This window comes from Arachis ipaensis, chromosome B10 (assembly GCF_059453495.1).
Source record: "Arachis ipaensis isolate K30076 ecotype BB chromosome B10, ASM5945349v1, whole genome shotgun sequence".
NCBI lineage: Eukaryota > Viridiplantae > Streptophyta > Magnoliopsida > Fabales > Fabaceae > Arachis > Arachis ipaensis.
In genome coordinates this window covers 127,944,073-127,963,642 of record NC_142435.1, presented here as the reverse complement: position 1 = coordinate 127,963,642, position 19,570 = coordinate 127,944,073, and the positions used below count along the sequence as shown (strand labels likewise).

Here is a 19,570-nt window from a genome sequence, read left to right as displayed (position 1 = left end):
TTTTGCCTCTTGAATAGTTTTGGCATCTCACTTTATCCATTGAAGTTCATAATGATTGGCATCTATAGGAACTTAGAATTTAGATAGTGTTATTGATTCTCCTAGTTCCGTATGTTGATTCTTGAACACAGCTACTCTATGAGTCTTGGCCGTGACCCTATGCACTCTGTTTTCCAGTATTACCACCGGATACATACATGCCACAGACACATAACTGGGTGAACCTTTTCAGATTGTGATTCAGCTTTGCTAAAATTCCCAATTAGAGGTGTCCAGGGTTCTTAAGCACACTCTGTTTTTGCTTTGGACCTTGACTTTAACCGCTCAGTCTCAAGTTTTTTTGTAATTAAAACATTTTTTTTTCATTTAAGAAAGGTGATAGATTCATAGGATGTTCATAACTTTAAGGCATAGACTCTAATCTTTATTTATTATTTAATGGAAATAATATAAATTAGGCATAAAAGCAGACACTTAGTAATAAAAGAAAAGAAACTAAAGACATAAAGACAAATGACTCTAATTTTAATACTCATAGACTCTTAAAATAGATAAAAGGTTATCACAGAGTTAGGACTCAACAACCTTTGCTTTGGGAGGTAGATGCCTCTTTAATATGTGGAGTGCTTGGCCCTTCAGGAGATAGCTTCTGGCGCTTCAGTTCTTTCAGTTCACGCCCTTGCTCTTCTTGTTCCCTAAGCAGCTTGCAGAGCATGCTGTTTTGATTTTGCTGTTCTTCCTTCAGTTGATCCATAGCTTCTTGCAACTTGGTGATAGATGCTTCTAGGTGCCCCCAGTATTCAAATTGAGGAATTTCCAGGAGGAACTCCTGTGCTCTTCTCTTGATGGGGTCGTCCTGCACTTGTCCTTCCATTGACTTTTTGGTGATTGGTTGCTCAACTGAAATATACTCATCTACTCCCATTTTTACTCCAGCATCTTTACATAACAGGGAGATCAAGCTTGGATAAGCCAATTTGGCATCTTTGGAGTTCTTGTTTGCAATTTTGTAAAGCTCACAAGAAATTAGCTGATGAACTTCCACTTCTTTTTCCAGCATAATGCAATAAATCATCACTGCTCTTTTGATGGTGACTTCAGAGCGGTTGCTAGTGGGCAGTATAGAGCGCCCAATGAAGTCCATCCAGCCTCTGATGACTGGTTTGAGATCTCCTCTTTTGAGTTGGTTTGGGACACCCTTTGTGTTGGTTGTCCATTTGGCTCTAGGGAGGCATATGTCCTCTAGGATTTTGTCCAAGCTCTGATTTGGTCTCATCATTCTCCTATTAAAGGAGTCTGGGTCATCTTGCAGTTGAGGCAGCTTGAAGATCTCCCTTATTTTGTCAGGGTGGGTGTGAACAATCTTCCCTCTGACCAGAGTTCGATAGTCATAGAATGCGGTTTCAGCTATTCTCTGCCTGTCTCTCTGCCACAGATTAGAGTAGAATTCCTGAACCATGTTTCTTCCTACCTTTGTTTCAGGATTAGCTAGGACTTTCCAGCTCCTGTTTCGAATTTGCTCTTGGATCTCCGGATATTCGTCTTCTTTCATATCGAATTTAACTTCCGGGATCACTGACCTTAGACCCATTATTTTGTAGTAATGGTCTGAATGTTCTTTGGTTAAGAACTTCCATTGATTCCAAAGTGGTTTTGGAATATTCTCTTTCTTGCCTCTTGAGTTGGTTTGTTTTCCCTTAGGAGCCATGATCTTGGTGGGTATTGGCTTAGTGATCACAGATAAACAAACCAAACTTAGAGGTTTTCTTGTCCTCAAACAAAAGAAAAGAAAAGAGAAGGATAGAGGGAGAGCCAAGTTTGAATTTGTGGATGAGAGGGGGGAGGCCGAACGAGGATTTAAATGGGAGGGGGGTGGGTTTTCGAAAATCTTTTTAAAAAGATATGATAGAAAATGTGATTTGGAAAAGATGTAATTTAAAATTGAAAAGATATGAAAGATATTTGAAAAATATAGATTTGTTCTAAAAATATTGTGAAGATTTGAAAAAGATATTGATGAGTTTGAGAAAAGAAAAAAAAATTTGAAAAAGATAGATTTGTTTTGAAAAAAAGATTTGAGAAGAGGTTGAAGAAGAATTGAGAAAGATTTAATTTTAGGATTAAGATATTTAAAAAATTTTTTTTTTGAAAAAAAAAGTTTGAAAAATGAAAGTATGGGAACATGTTTATGCAAGAAAAATGGATGGAAATATGAAATTTTAAAAAAAATCCAAGTTGGGAACAAAAACTTCCTCCCCTCCATAATCCTGGCGTTAAACGCCCAACTGCTGCTTGTTTTGGGCGTTTAACGCCCATCTATAGCCTCTTTTGGGCGTTTAACGCCCAGCTGTTGCTTCTGACTGGCGTTAAACGCCAGAAATCTTTCGTCACTGGACGTTTTTTTGAACGCTCAGGATGCTACAAGTATGGCGTTAAACGCCCATTCTGGCGTTTAACGCCCAAAAAGGTATCATTACTAGCGTTAAACGCCTAGTAGATGCTTCTTTTGGGCGTTTAACGCCCAATTGTACCTCTTACTGGCATTTTCTTGCCAGTGAGCTTCTTTTCCCTGTTTTGTACTCTGAATCCTTCTGTAACCCTGTGAACTTATGCAATTGATACTTTACCTTGAAGATTATTTATATTAAACTCGTATAATTATAAAATAAAAATAGGTTTTGCTAATGGCTGGGTTGCTTCCCAGCAAGCGCTTCTTTATTGTCTTTAGCTGGACCTTGCTGAGCTTTTAATCTAGCCTCAGCCTTGAGTACTCTTGCTCAACATTGCCTTCAAAATAATGCTTGATTCTCTGTCCATTAACAATGAACTTCTTATTTGAATCAATGTCTTAAAGTTCCACATAGCCATATGGTGACACACTTGTAATCACATATGGTCCCCTCCACTGGGATTTCAGTTTTCCGGGGAATAGCCTGAGCCTAGAGTTAAACAGCAGAACCTTCTGTCCTGGTTCAAAGACTCTATATGACAGCTTTCTGTCATGCCACCTTTTTGCTTTCTCTTTTTAAAGCTTGGCATTTTCGAAAGCAGTGAGTCTGAATTCCTCTAGCTCATTCAGCTGGAGCAATCTTTTTTCTCCGGCTAAATTGGCATCAAAATTTAGGAATCTGGTTGCCCAGTAGGCCTTATGCTCCAGTTTCATGGGCAGATGACACGCCTTACCATACACAAGCTGGTATGGAGAGGTCCCTATAGGAGTCTTGAATGCTGTTCTGTAAGCCCACAGAGCATCATCCAAGCTTCTCGCCCAATCCTTTCTACGGGTACTTACAGTCCATTCCAGGATTCTTTTTGGTTCTCTATTAGAGACTTCAGCTTGCCCATTTGTCTGTGGATGATATGGAGTTGCCACCTTGTGGCTAATTCCATACCGGACCATAGCAGAGTAAAGCTGTTTGTTGCAGAAGTGAGTACCCCATCACTGATTAGTGCTCTAGGGACACCAAACCTGCTGAAGATATGTTTCTGGAGGAACTTCAGCACTGTCTTAGTATCATTGGTGGGTGTGGCAATGGCCTCTACCCATTTGGATACATAGTTGACTGCCACCAGAATATAAGTGTTTGAGTATGATGGTGGAAAAGGCTCCATGAAGTCGATACCCCATACATCAAACAACTCAATCTCCAAGATTTCTTATTGAGGCATGGCGTAACCATGAGGCAGATTACCAGCTCTCTGGCAACTGTCACAGCTACATACAAACTCTTGGGAATCTCTATAGAGGGTAGGCTAGTAGAAGCCACATTGGAGGACCTTGGTGGGTGTTCGCTCACCTCCGAAATGGCCTCCATATAATGACCCATGGCAATGCCATAAGATCTTATGTGCTTCTTCTCTAGGCACACACCTACGGATTATTCCGTCTGCACATCTCTTAAAGAGATAGGGTTCATCCCACAAGTAGTACTTTGCATCAGTAATTAATTTTTTCTTTTGTTGCCTGCTGTACTCCTTGGGTATGAATCTTGTAGCTTTATAGTTTACAATGTCTGCAAACCATGGTGTTTCCTGAATGGCAAACAAATGCTCATCCGGAAAGGTTTCAGAGATCTCAATAGAGGAAAAGGATGTCCCTTCTACTGGTTCTATCTGGGACAGATGATCAGCCACTTGATTTTCTGTCCCTTTTCTGTCTCTTATTTCTATATCAAACTCTTGCAGAAGCAACACCCATCTTATGAGCCTGGGTTTTGAATCCTGCTTTGTAAGTACATATTTAAGAGCAGCATGGTCAGTGTACACAATCACTTTTGATCCTACTAAGTATGATCTAAACTTGTCAATGGCATAAACCACTGCAAGCAATTCTTTTTCTATGGTTATGTAATTTTTCTGGGCATCATTTAAAACACGGCTAGCATAATAAATGACATGCAGAAGCTTGTCATGCCTCTTCCCCAACACTGCACCAATGGCATGGTCACTGGCATCACACATTAGTTCGAATGGTAATGTCCAGTCTGGTGCAGAAATAACTGGTGCAGTGACCAGCTTAGCTTTCAGAGTTTTAAACGCCTGCAGACACTTTGTGTCAAACACAAATGGCGTGTCAGCAGCTAGCAGGTTGCTCAGAGGTTTTGCAATTTTTGAAAAATCCTTTATAAACCTCCTGTAGAATCCTGCATGCCCCAGAAAACTTCTGATTGCCTTAACATTGGTAGGTGGTGGTAATTTTTCAATTACTTCAACTTTAGCTTGATCCACCTCTATTCCCTTGTTTGAAATTTTATGCCTAAGGACAATCCCTTCAGTCACCATAAAGTGACATTTTTTCCAGTTTAAAACTAGGTTGGTCTCTTGGCATCTTTTCAGAACAAGTGCTAAATGGTTAAGGCAGGAGCTGAATGAGTCTCCAAATACTGAAAATTCATCCATGAAGACTTCCTAGAATTTCTCTACCATATCAGAGAAGATAGAGAGCATGCACCTCTGAAAGGTTGCAGGTGCATTGCACAGACCAAAAGGCATCCTTCTGTAGGCAAACACTCCAGAAGGACATGTGAATGCTGTTTTTTCTTGGTCCTGAGGATCTACTACAATTTGATTGTAGCCTGAATAGCCATCCAAAAAGTAGTAATATTCATGACCTGCTAGTCTCTCTAGCATCTGGTCTATGAATGGTAAAGGGAAGTGATCCTTCCTGGTGGCTGTATTGAGCCTTCTGTAATCAATACACATACGCCACCCTGTAACTGTTCTTGTAGGAACCAATTCATTTTTTTCATTATGGACCACTGTCATGCCTCCATTCTTGGGAACAACTTGGACAGGGCTCACCCAGGGGCTATTAGAGGAATTTTGGATAATATTTTGCTCATCCTCTGTCAGTTGTTCTTTCCTTGGCTTTCTGCTTCTCTGAAGTGAGGTATTTAATGTTTTCCCACTTCTTAATTGAACTGCCTGACACTCTTCTATTATCTGCTTTGATAACTGCTGTTTTGTCTGATTCAATTGTGCTTCCAAATTTTTATTAGCATTTTTAGTGTCTTGTAGCATCTCCTTGAATTCTTCTAGCTGTTTTGTTAGAAAACACAATTGTTGATTGAGTTCAGCAACTTGTTCTGGAGGACCCACTACTTATGTACAGATGCTGATTTCTAGCAACTATATCAATAAGCTCTTGAGCCTCTTCAATAGTTTTTCTCATGTGTATAGATCCACCAGCTGAGTGGTCTAGAGATATCTGAGCTCTTTCTGTAAGCCCATAGTAGAAGATGTCTAATTGCACCCACACTGAAAACATTTCAGAGGGGCATTTCCTTAGCATCCCTCTGTACCTCTCCCTGGCATTATAAAGGGATTCATTATCCTCTTGTTTAAAGCCTTGGATGTCCAGCCTTAGCTGTGTCATCCTTTTTGGAGGGAAATATTGATTCAGGAATTTGTTTGATAACTATTTCCATGTTCTTATGCTTGCTGTGGGTTGGTTATTTAACCACCTCTTAGCTTGATCTTTTACAGCAAACGGAAACAGTAACAGCCTGTATACATCCTGATCTACCTCCTTGTCACGCACCGTGTCAGCAATTTGCAAGAACTGCGCCAGAAACTCAGTAGGTTCTTCCTGTGGAAGACTGGAATACTGGCAGTTTTGCTGCACCATGACAATGAGTTGAGGATTTAGCTCAAAACTGCCTGCTTTGATGGGAGGTATACAGATACTACTCCTATATGCAACAGTGGTGGGATTAGCATATGACCCCAGAGTCCTTCTGGACTGTTCATTTCCACTTAGATCCATGATGGATAAAATTGGAATTGATATGAATTGCAGAAAAAATATATTTTTATTTTTATTTTATTTAAGTATGACAAACCAAATTATTAAGATAAATGAAAATAATAAGATAAGATAAAATAAAATATTTAGAAGTTAAAATGTAAATTTCGAAAACCAAGAGAAAAATAAATTTGAAAATGAAAATAATTGCTTAATTAAGAAGATTTGAAAAACTTTGGATATAATTTTTGAAAAAGATTTTGAATTTTGAAAAGATTTGATTTTAAAAAAAAATCTGAATTTTTAAAAGTAATTTTCGAAAATACAATTTAAGATAAAGAGAAAAGATATTTTTGAATTTAATGAGGAAAGAGAAAAACAATAAAATGACACAAGACTTAAAATTTTTAGATCTAATGCTCCTTATTTTTCGAAAATTTTGGAGGAAAAACACCAAGGAACACCAAACTTAGAAATTTTAAGATCAAAATACAAATAAGACTCAAGAACACCTTGAAAACTCACAAGAAGATAAAAAGAACACCAAACTTAAAACTTTTGACACAAGATTTAATCAAAGAAAAATTATTTTTGAAAAAGTTTTAAAAGGAAGATACCCAATTACCAAGAACATAAGCACAACGCTCTAGCCAACTGAGCTATAAATTTAACGTGTTTTAAAAAAGGTATTTAATGTATATAAAATATTTTTTTGAATACTAATAATTTGAAAACGCACAAGAAAAACAAGAAAATACACAGAACAGGAAAAACTAAAGATCAAACAAGAAAAATAGCAAGAACAACTTGAAGATCAAGAAAGAACAATGAACACAAATTCAAAAATTAAAAAAAATAAAAATATGCAATTGACACCAAACTTAAAATATGAATCTAAACTCAAACAGAAAAAACTCTAAAGATTAATAAAGAAAAGTAATAAATTTTTGGAAAATTTTTTTGAAATGAAAATAAAAGACTCTGACCCAAAAGACAAAATTTTCCTAATCTAAGCAACAAGATGAACCGTCAGTTGTTCAAACTCGAACAATCCCTGGCAACGGCGCCAAAAACTTGGTGCACGAATTGTAAATGACACTTTTCACAACTCGTACCACTAACCAGCAAGTGCACTGGGTCGTCCAAGTAATACCTTATGTGAGTAAGGGTCGATCCCACGGAGATTGTCGGCTTGAAGCAAGCTATGGCTATTTTGTAATTCTTAGTCAGGAAATCAATGATAAGAGTGATTATATTTATGAAGAGTAAATAGCATAAAATAAAGGTTACTTGTTTTGCAGTAGTGGAGAACGGATTGAGGTTTTGGAGATGCTCTGTCTTCTGAATTCCTGCTTTCCTACTGTCTTCTTCTTCACGCACGCAGATCTCCTTCCATGGCAAGCTGTATGTTGGTGGATCACCGTTGTCAATGGCTACCATCCATCCTCTCAGTGAAAATGGTCCAAATACGCTGTCACCGCACGGCTAATCATCTGTCGGTTCTCACTCATGTTGGAATAGAATCTGTTGATTCTTTTGCGTCTGTCACTACGCCCAACACTCGTGAGTTTGAAACTCGTCACAGTCATCCCTTCTCAGATCCTACTCGGAATACCACAGACAAGGTTTAGACTTTCCGGATCTCAGGAATGGCTGCCAATAATTCTAGCCTATACCACGAAGACTCTGATTATGAATCAAGAGGCTAAGAGATACACACTTAATCTAAGGTAGAATGGAAGTGGTTGTCAGGCACGCGTTCATAGGTTGAGAATGGTGATGAGTGTCACGGATCATCACATTCATCATGGTTAAGTACGAGCGGGTATCTTAGAACAGAAACAAGCGTGATTGAATAGAAAACAGAAGTAATTGCATTAATTCATCGAGACACAGCAGAGCTCCTCACCCCCAATCATGGAGTTTAGATACTCATGCCGTAGAGATACAATGTATAACGTGAAAATATCATGAGATCCAAAATAAATCTCTAAAGGTTGTTTAAATACTAAACTAGTAACCTAGGTTTACAGAAAATGAGTAAACTATGATAGATAGTGCAGAAATCCACTTCCAGGGCCCACTTGGTGTGTGCTGGGGCTGAGACTTGAGCTTTACACGTGCCTAGACTGTTTGTGGAGTTAAATGCTAGGTTGTAACCTGTTTCTAGCGTTTAACTCTGCTTTGCAACCTGTTTCTGGCGTTTAACTCTGCTTTGCAACCTGTTTCTGGCGTTTAACTCCGGAATAAGGCAGGAAGCTGGCGTTGAACACTAGTTTGCGTCATTTATCTTCGAGAAAAGTATAGACTATTATATATTGCTGGAAAGCCCTGGATGTCTACTTTCCAACGCAATTGAGAGTGCGCCATTTGGACTTCTGTAGCTCCAGAAAATCTACTTTGAGTGCAGGGAGGTCAGAATCCAACAGCATCTGCAGTCCTTTTTTAGCCTCTGAATCAGATTTTTCTCAGGTCCCTCAATTTCAGCCAGAAAATACTTGAAATCACAAAAAATCACACAAACTCATAGTAAAGTCCAGAAATGTGAATTTTGAATAAAAACTAATAAAAATATGGTAAAAACTAACTAAATCATACTAAAAACTACTTGAAAACAATGCCAAAAAGCGTATAAATTATCCGTTAATCAGTGCCTCCTATAGCTGCAAACAACTTTGAGATGAAGCCACAACTATTCACTCTTGTGCAACATAATTTCCAGTATCATGGACTCCTTCAGGAAGATCCAAATCAGTTTATTTCTAATTTCCTGCAGATTTGTGATACTGTGAAGACCAATGGAGTGAATCCTGAGGTTTACAAACTCATGCTCTTCCCATTTGCTGTGAGGGATAGACCAAAGCTGTGGCTAGATTCTCAACCCAAGGAGAGCCTGGACACTTGGGACAAGGTAGTCACTGGGTTTCTGACTAAATTTTTCCCACCACAAAAGCTAACTAAGCTAAGCGTAGAAGTTCAGACCTATAGATAGAAAGATGGTGAGACCCTTTATGAAGCCTGGGAGAGATTCAAGCTACTGACTAGGCAATGCTTTCTGGACATGTTTTCTAAATAGACTTAGCTGGATATCTTTTGTGAGGGCTTATGCGAAATGTCCAAGATATTTTTAGATAATTCTGCAGGTGGTTCATTGCACATGAAGAAGATACCAGAGGAGACTACTGAGCTCATTGAGTTGGTTGCTAACAACCAATACTTATACTCATCCAACAAGAATCCTGTGACCTCTAGGACTCCTCATAAGAAAAGCGTTATGGAAGCGGAAGCTTTTGATGCTCTTCTTGCTTAGAACAGAATTTTGTCTCAGCGGATAAATTTGCTTACTCAACAATTGAGTGGGATGCATGTTTCAGCTGTCAACACTCAGAGTTCACCTCAAGAGGTCCCTTATGACATGACTGGTAGCTCTATGCAAGGTGAGAATTATGATTATGCTCAAACTTCTTCTGAACAGGTCAATTACATGGGGAATGCTCCTAGAAACCCCAATAATGATCCATACTCTAAGACCTACAATCAAGGGTGGAGAAATCACCCAAATTTTGGGTGGAGAGAGCAACCTCAGAGATCAAAGAATTTCAACAATAATTCTCAGGGCAGGTTTCAGTAGAACAATCAGAATAACTGCCAATTTTAGTATCATCAACAACAACCACCTCAGCAGGCAGATTCTCAGCCTCAGAAGAACACTAATTTGGAAGCATTAATGAATAGTTTTATGCAGAAAACAAGAGCTTCCATCAGAAATTTGGAGGTGGAAGTAGGCCAGTTGAGCAAGAAAATACCTGATAGGCCTCCAAGTACATTTCTTGGTGATACAATGGTGAATCCAAGAAAAAAAATGCAAGGCCATTCAATTGAGAAGTGGTAAAGTAGCTGGTTCTGAGACTAAGGTCAATGAAGAGCTAGCTGAAAAAGAAGCTCTAGAGGAGAAGAAAGAGGAGGTGGAACACGTCCCTCCAGAGCGTGCAGATAACCCGTTCCCAGACTCTCTTGACACTTATCCTATATTGCCAAAAGCTCCTGAGTACAAGCCTAAAATGCCATATCCTCAGAGACTTCAGAAGGCTTCCAAGGACAAGCAATTTTCTAGATTTGTAGACGTCTTCAAGAAGCTATAAATCAACATTCCCTTTGCTGAGGCTCTTGAGCAAATTTCCCTCTATACTAAATTCATGAAAGAACTGTTGACCAACAAGAGGAATTGAAAGGAACAAGAGACAGTGGTGTTAACTAAGGAGTGCAGTGCTATTATTCAACATAACCTTCCTGAGAAGATGCAGGATCTGAGGAGCTTTGCAATTCCTTGCACCATTGGAGATGTCACTATTCAGAGAGCTTTGTGTGATCTTGGAGCTAGCATCAATCTCATGCCACTTTCAGTGATGAAAAAGCTCCAAATTGAGGAGGTAAAATCCACACGTATTTCTCTTCAACTTACTGATCTTTCTATTAAATTTCTTATGAGGGTTGTTGAGGATTTACTTGTGAAAGTATGGCCATTTAGTTTTCCTACTGATTTTGTTATATTGGATATGGAAGAGGACAGAAAGTCCTCTATTATTCTTGGTAGACCCTTTTTAGCTACAGGTAGAGCTTAGATTGATGTGCAAAAGGGTGAATTAACCCTAAGGGTTAATAAAGAACAGGTGGTCCTTAATGTATTTGAACCCCTCAAACACCTTAATGATTCTGAAGGGTGTATGAGAGTTGATATTATTGAATTGCTTGTTCAAGAGGTACTAGAAGCTGAGGTACTTGATGTTATCTTGGATCCCCTTTCTGAATATGAGTTACTTGAGATTGATGATTCACCACCCCAGAAGGACCTGATACACATGCCTAAGATGGAGAAAGAGGTTCCCAAGGTTGAGCTAAAACCGTTGCCTCCTTCTCTGAAATTTGTGTTCCTGGGTGCAAATGATTCATATCTAGTGATTATTAGCTCTTCTTTGAAGTCTGGAGAGGAAGACGTGCTTATTACAGTGCTCAGGAGCCATAAAACAGCTCTTGGGTGGACCATTAGTGATTTGAAAGGGATTAGTCTAACCAAGTGTATGCATAGGATCCTTCTTGAAGATGATGCTAAACCGGTTGTGCAACCACAAAGAAGACTCAATCCAACTATGAAAGAGGTGGTCCAAAAAGAGGTAATGAAACTATGGGAAGCCGGCATTATATACCCTATTTCTGATAGCCCTTGGGTGAGTCCTATGCAGGTAGTTCCGAAGAAAGGAGGGATGACAGTGATCAAGAATGAAAAGAATGAGCTGATTCCTACAAGAACTGTCACAGGTTGGAGAATGTGCATAGACTACAGGAGGCTCAACACTGTTACAAGGAAGGATCACTTCCCCTTGCCTTTCATTGATCAGATGCTTGAGAGGTTAGCTGGTCATGCTTTTTATTATTTTCTAGATGGATATTCTGGATATAACCAAATTACAGTGGACCTTCAAGACCAAGAGAAGACAGCATTCACATGTCCTTTGGGAGTATTTGCTTACAGAAGAATGACATTTGGACTCTGTAATGCTCCAGCAACTTTTCAAAGGTGTATGCTTTCAATTTTTTCTAATATGGTTGAAAAGTTTGTTGAGGTATTTATTGATGACTTTTCTATTTTTGGTAATTCTTTTGAATCCTGCCTAAAGCATTTATCTCTGGTCCTGAAATGGTGTCAAGAATTAAACCTTGTTTTGAATTGGGAAAAATGTCATTTTATGGTTACAGAAGGTATTGTTCTTGGACACCGGTTTTCAAGCAAAGGGATTGAGGTTGATATAGCCAAGGTGGAGGTAATTGAAAAATTACCACCACCATCTAATGTTAAGGCAGTCCGGAGTTTGTTGGGTCATGTAGGATTTTACAGAAGATTTATAAAGGATTTTTCTAAAATTACTAAACCATTGAGCAACCTCTTAGTTGCTGATGTTCCTTTTGTGTTTGATACTGAATGCCTGCATGATTTTGAAAATCTAAAAGCAACCTTACCTCTGCTCCTATCATAGCTCCCCCTGACCGGGATTTACCATTTGAATTAATGTGTGATGCTAGTTATTTTGCTAAAGGATCTGTTTTGGGATAGAGGCATGGCAAGCTTATACATGTCGTTTACTATGCTAGCCGTGTGCTAAATGATGCTCAAAAGAATTACACAACTACAGAAAAAGAATTATTAGCTATTGTGTATGCCATTGATAAGTTTAGGTCCTATTTAATTAGTTCTAAGGTTATTGTTTTTACTGATCATGATGCTTTGAAGTAACTTCTAACCAAATAGGATTCTAAACCAAGATTAATCAGATGGGTGCTACTCCTTCAGGAGCTTTATATTGAGATCAAAGATAGGAAAGGGTCAGAAAATTAGGTAGCTGAGAATCTTTCTAGAATTGAACCTGAAGCAGGAGTGCAACCACCCACAGCTGTGACTGAGACATTTCCGGATGAGCAACTGTTCCTTATTCAGCAGGCTCCATGGTTTACAGACATTGCAAATTACAAAGCTATAAACTTCATCCCAAAGGAGTATTGGTGCACGAAATTGTGATCTCTGGTAATGGCTTCTTAGGCCAGATACTCTGATCTAGTTTTACAGTCTGTCACAACTTCGATACAACTAACCAGCAAGTGCACTGGGTCGTCCAAGTAATACCTTACGTGAGTAAGGGTCGAATCCCACGGAGATTGTTGGTATGAAGCAAGCTATGGTCACCTTGTAAATCTCAGTTAGGCGGATATAAAACAGTTATGTGGTTTTCGAATTATAAATAATAGAATAGGGATAGAGGTACTTATGTAAATCATTGGTGAGAATTTCAGATAAGCGTATGGAGATGCATTCGTTCCTCTGAATCTCTGCTTTCCTGCTATCTTTATCCAATCAGTCTTACTCCTTTCCATGGCTGGCTTTATGCAAGGGCATCACCGTTGTCAGTGGCTACATCCCCTCCTCTCAGTGAATAATATGCTCACGCACCCTGTCACGGCACGGCTATTCATCTGTCGGTTCCCGATCATGCTGGAATAGGATTCACCCTCCTTTTGCGTCTGTCACTAACGCCCAGCACTCGCGAGTTTGAAGCTCGTCACAGTCATTCAATCATTGAATCCTACTCGGAATACCACAGACAAGGTTTAGACTTTCCAGATTCTCTTGAATGCCGCCATCATTCTAGCGTACGCCACAAAGATTCTGATTAAGAGATCTAAAAGATATTCATTCTAGCTTAATTCATGTAGAACAGAAGTGTTCGTCAGGCACGCGTTCATAAAGGAGAAGGATGATGAGCGTCACACATAATCATCACCTTCATCACGTTCTTGGGTACGAATGGATATCTTAGAAGCGAAATAAGATGAATTGAATAGAAAACAGTAGTACTTTGCATTAATCTTTGAGGAACAGCAGAGCTCCACACCTTAATCTATGGAGTGTAGAAACTCTACCGTTGAAAATACATAAGTGAAAGGTCCAGGCATGGCCGAGATGGCCAGCCCCCAAAACGTGATCAAAGGATCATAAGGTAATCCAAAGATGTCAAATACAATAGTAAGAGGTCCTATTTATAATAAACTAGCTACTAGGGTTTACATGAGTAAGTAATTGATGAATAAATCCACTTCCGGGGCCCACTTGGTGTGCGTTTGGGCTGAGCCTGAGTGTTGCACGTGCAGAGGCTATTTGTGGAGTTGAACGCCAGTTTCTGTGCCAGTTTGGGCGTTCAACTCTGGTTTTGGATCCTTTTCTGGCGCTGGACGCCAGATTTAGGCAGAAGGCTAGCGTTGAACGCCAGTTTACGTCGTCAATTCTTGGCCAAAGTATGGACTATTATATATTGCTGGAAAGCCCTGGATGTCTACTTTCCAACGCAATTAGAAGCGCGCCATTTTGAGTTCTGTAGCTCCAGAAAATCCACTTTGAGTGCAGGGAGGTCAGAATCCAACAGCATCAGCAGTCCTTTTTCAACCTCTGAATCTGATTTCTGCTCAAGTCCCTCAATTTCAGCCAGAAAATACCTGAAATCACAGAAAAACACACAAACTCATAGTAAAGTCCAGAAATGTGAATTTAACATAAAAACTAATGAAAACATCCCTAAAAGTGATTAGATCCTACTAAAAACATACTAAAAACAATGCCAAAAAGCGTATAAATTATCCGCTCATCACAACACCAAACTTAAATTGTTGCTTGTCCCCAAGCAACTGAAAATCAAAATAGGATAAAAAGAATAGAATATACTATAAATTCCAAACTATCAATGAAACATAGCTTCAATCATATGAGCGGGACTTATAGCTTTTTGCCTCTTGAATAGTTTTGGCATCTCACTTTATCCATTGAGGTTCAGAATGATTGGCATCTATAGGAACTCAGAGTTCGAATAGTGTCATTGACTCTCCTAGTTCAATATGATGATTCTTTGAACACAGCTTCTTTATGAGTCTTGGCCGTGGCCCTAAGCACTTTGTTTTCCAGTATTACCACCGGATACATAAATGCCACAGACACATAATTGGGTGAACCTTTTCAGATTGTGACTCAGCTTTGCTAAAGTCCCCAATTAGAGGTGTCCAGGGTTCTTAAGCACACTCTTCTTTTGCTTTGGACCTTGACTTTAACCGCTCAGTCTCAAGTTTTCACTTGACACCTACACGCCACAAGCACATGGTTAGGGACAACTTGGTTTAGCCGCTTAGACCGGGATTTTATTCCTTTAGGCCCTCCTATCCACTGATGCTCAAAGCCTTGGGATCCTTTTTATTGCCCTTGCGTTTTGGTTTTAAGGGTTATTGGCTTTTTGCTCTTGCTTTTTCTTTTTCTTTCTATTTTTTTTTCGCCTATTTTTTTTTTCTACAAGCATTGTTCTTTGCTGCTTTTTCTTGCTTCAAGAATCATTTTTATGATTTTTCAGATTATCAGATAACATGTCTCCTAGTCATCATTCTTTCAAGAGCCAACATATTTAACATTCTTAAACAACAACTTCAAAAGACATATGCACTGTTCAAGCATACATTCAGAAAACAAAAAGCATTGTCACCATATCAATATAATTAAACTAAGTTCAAGGATAAATTCGAAACTCATGTACTTCTTGTTCTTTTGAATTAAAACATTTTTCATTTAAGAGAGGTGATGGATTCATAGGACATTTATAACTTTAAGACAAAGTTACTAACTACTAATGATCATGTAATGAAGACACAAACATAGATAAGCACATAACATAGAAAACGAAAAGCAGAAGAATTAAGAACAAGGAATGAATCCACCTTAGTGATGGTGGCATTTCCTTCTTGAGGAATCAATGATGTCCTTGAGCTCTTCTATGTCTCTTCCTTGCCTTTGTTGCTCCTCCTTCAGTGCTTTTAGATCTTCTCTGATTTCATGAAGGATGATGGAGTGCTCTTGATGTTCCACCCTTAGTTGCTTCCAATAATTGTGTGGAAGAAAATGTATCCCTTTAGGTATCTCAGGGATCTCTTGATTTGCAGTCAAATGTTCTACCACTGAGCTATAGACCCTTGATGGAAGCTTTTGTCTTCCCTTTCCTCTTTCTAGAGGTTTCTCTGGCCTTAGGTGCCATCAATGGTTATGGAAAAAACAAAAAAGCTATACTTTTACCACACCAAACTTAGAATGTTGCTCGCCCTCGAGCAAAAGAAGAAAGAATAGAAGAATAAGAAGAAGATATGGAGGAGATGGATGGGAGTGTGTATTCGGCCATATGAGTGGGATTGGGTGGGAGAGAGATGTTGAATTTTTGAAGGTAGTGGGTGTATGGATGTGAGTGGTAAATGGAAAAAAAGAAGGGATGATCATGAATGGAAAGAGAGATGATGAGGTAGGTGGGGATCCTGTGGGGTCCACAGATCCTGAGATGATCCTGTGGGGTCCACAGATCCTGAGGTGTCAAGGCATTTACATCCCCGCACCAATTTAGGCATATAAAATGCCCTTGCACACAACTCTGGGCGTTCAGCTCCAGGTTGGTGCCCATTTTGGGCGTTCAACGCCCCTTTGCTGCCATTTCTGGCGTTGAACGCCAGAACCATGCTTGTTCTGGGCGTTCAGCGCCAGGATGCTCCCATTCTGGGCGTTCAGCACCAGAACTATGCTCTGTTCTGGCGTTTGAACGCCAGACAGATGTTCCTCCAGGGTGTGATTTTTCTTCTGCTATTTTTGATTCCGTTTTCAATTTTTCTATTTATTTTGTGACTCCACATGATCATGAACCTAAGAAAACATGAAAAACAAATAAGAATTAGATAAACATTGGGTTGCCTCCCAACAAGCGCTTCTTTAATGTCAATAACTTGACAGTGGGCTCTCATGGAGCCTCACAGATGGGCAGAGCTTTGTTGAAACTCTCTAACACCAAACTTAGAGTTTGGATATGGGAGTTCAACACCAAACTTAGAGTTTGGTTGTGGCCTCCCAACACCAAACTTAGAGTTTGACTGTGGGGGCTCTGGTTGACTCTGCTTGGAGAGAAGCTTTTTCTGCTTCCTCTCCATGGTTGCAGAGGGAGATCCTTGAGTTTTAAACACAAGGGAGTTCTCATTCCATTGAAGGAATATTTCACCTCTGTCAACATCAATCACAGCTCTTGCTGTGGCCAGGAAAGGTCTTCCTAGGATGATGGATTCATCCTCTTCCTTTCCAGTATCCAGGACTATGAAATCAGCAGAGATGTAAAGGCCTTCAACCTTTACTAACACGTCCTCTACTTGTCCATATGCCTGTTTTCTTGAGCTGTCTGCCATCTCTAGTGAGATTTTAGCAGCCTGCATCCCATAGATTCCCAGTTTCTCTATTACAGAGAGGGGCATGAGGTTTATTCCTGAACCAATGTCACACAGAGCCTTAAAGATCATGGTGCCTATGGTACAGGGTATTATGAACTTTCCAGGATCCTGTCTCTTCTGAGGCAATGTCAGTTGATCCAGATCACTTAGTTCATTGATGAACAAGGGAGGTTCAACTTCCCAAGCATCAATGCCAAATAATTTGGCATTTAGCTTCATGATTGCACCAAGAAACTTGGCAGTTTGCTCTTCAGTAACATCCTCATTCTCTTCAGAAGAGGAATACTCATCAGAGCTCATGAAGGGTATAAGGAGGTTCAATGGAATCTCTATGGTCTCTAGATGAGTCTCAGATTCCTTTGGTTCCTCAGAGGGAAGCTCCTTATTGATCACTGGACGTCCCAGGAGGTCTTCCTCCTTGCGATTCACGTCCTCTCCTCTCCTCACAGGTTCGGCCATGGCGCTTATGTCAATGGCCTTGCTCTCTCCTTTTGGATTCTCTTCTGTATTGCTTGGGAGAGTACTAGGAGGGATTTCAGTGATCCTTTTACTCAGCTGGCCCACTTGTGCTTCCAGATTTCTAATGGAAGACCTTGTTTCATTCATGAAACTTACAGTGGCCTTAGATAGATCAGAGACTAGATTTGCTAAATTAGAAGCATTTTGTTCAGAGTTCTCTGTCTGTTGCTGAGTTGATGATGGAAAAGGTTTGCCATTGCTAAACCTGTTTCTTCCACCATTATTAAAGCCTTGTTGGGGCTTTTGATCCTTCCATGAGAAATTTGGATGATTTCTCCATGTTGAGTTATAGGTGTTTCCATAAGGTTCACCTAAGTAATTTACCTCTGCTATTGTAGGGTTCTCAGGATCATAGGCTTCTTCTTCAGGAGAAGCCTCTTGAGTACTGTTGGATGCAGCTTGCATTCCATGCAGACTCTGAGAGATCATATTGACTTGCTGAGTTAATATTTTGTTCTGAGCCAATATGGCATTCAGAGTATCAACTTCAAGAACTCCCTTCTTCATAGGCGTCCCATTACTCACAGGATTCCTCTCAGAAGTGTACATGAACTGGTTATTAGCAACCATGTCAATGAGTTCTTGAGCTTCTGCAGGCGTTTTCTTTAGGTGAATGGATCCACCTGCAGAAGTGTCCAGTGACATCTTTGATAGCTCAGATAAACCATCATAGAATATATCCAGGATGGTCCATTCTGAAAGCATGTCAGAAGGACACTTTTTGGTCAACTGTTTGTATCTTTCCCAAGCTTCATAGAGGGATTCACCTTCTTTCTGTCTGAAGGTTTGAACATCAGCTCTAAGCTTGCTCAGCTTTTGAGGAGGAAAGTACTTGGCTAAGAAAGCCGTGACCAGCTTATCCCAAGAGTTCAGGCTGTCTTTGGGTTGAGAATCCAACCATAATCTAGCTCTGTCTCTTACAGCAAAAGGGAAAAGCATGAGCCTGTAGACTTCAGGATCTACTCCATTAGTCTTAACAGTATCACATATTTGCAAGAATTCAGTTAAGAACTGAAAAGGATCTTCAGATGGAAGTCCATGAAACTTGCAGTTTTGCTGCATCAGAGAAACTAATTGAGGTTTCAGCTCAAAATTGTTTGTTCCAATGGCAGGAATGAAGATGCTTCTTCCATGTAAATTGGAATTAGGTGCAGTGAAGTCACCAAGCATCTTCCTTATATTATTATTATTTTCGGCTGCCATCTCCTTTTCCTGTTCAAAAATTTCTGAAAGGTTATCTCTGGATTGTTGTAATTTAGCTTCTCTTAATTTTCTCTTCAGAGTCCTTTCAGGTTCTGGATCTGCTTCCACAAGAATGTTCTTATCCTTGCTCCTGCTCATATGACAAAGAAGAAGGTGCAGAAAAATAATAATAATAATGGAGATCCTTTATACCACAGTATAGAGATTCCTGTGTGAGTGGAAGAAAATGGGGAGACAAAGAATGTAATATAATGGAAGAAATGTGAGATGAAATGTTAGGATATGAATGAATAAATAGAATGAGATGGGGGAGGGATAATTTTCGAAAATTGTTTTGAAAAAGAGTTAGTGACTTTTGAAAAATGGTTTTTGAAAAATGTTTAGTATTATTTTTTTTTCGAAAATTTTTTGAAATCAAAAATAAAAATAAAAATAATTAGTTAATTAAAAAGAAATTTTTGAAAAAGGGGGAGATATTTTCGAAAATTAGAGAGAGAGAGTTAGTTAGGTAGTTTTGAAAAAGTTAAGAAACAAACAAAAAGTTAGTTAGTTAGTTGAAACAAATTTTGAAAAGATAGGAAGTTAGGAAGTTAGAGAAGATATTTTGAAATCAAATTTTTGAAAAAGATAAGATAAGAAGATATTTTTGAAAAGATATGATTGAAATTAGTTTTAAAAAAGATTTGATTTTTAAAATCACAATTAATGACTTGATTCATAAGAAATCACAAGATATGATTCTAGAACTTAAAGTTTGAATCTTTCTTA

General features: G+C 39.1%; 1 non-coding gene across 1 annotated transcript; it reads left to right on the top strand.

Annotated features, from left to right (window-relative positions):
* The first annotated feature begins 18,298 nt into the window (after positions 1–18,298).
* LOC148581667 (small nucleolar RNA R71) lies at positions 18,299–18,406 on the top strand. Its single transcript, XR_015895914.1, has one exon. It is a non-coding gene; the product is annotated as a small nucleolar RNA R71 (small nucleolar RNA).
* Positions 18,407–19,570: the final 1,164 nt, after the last annotated feature.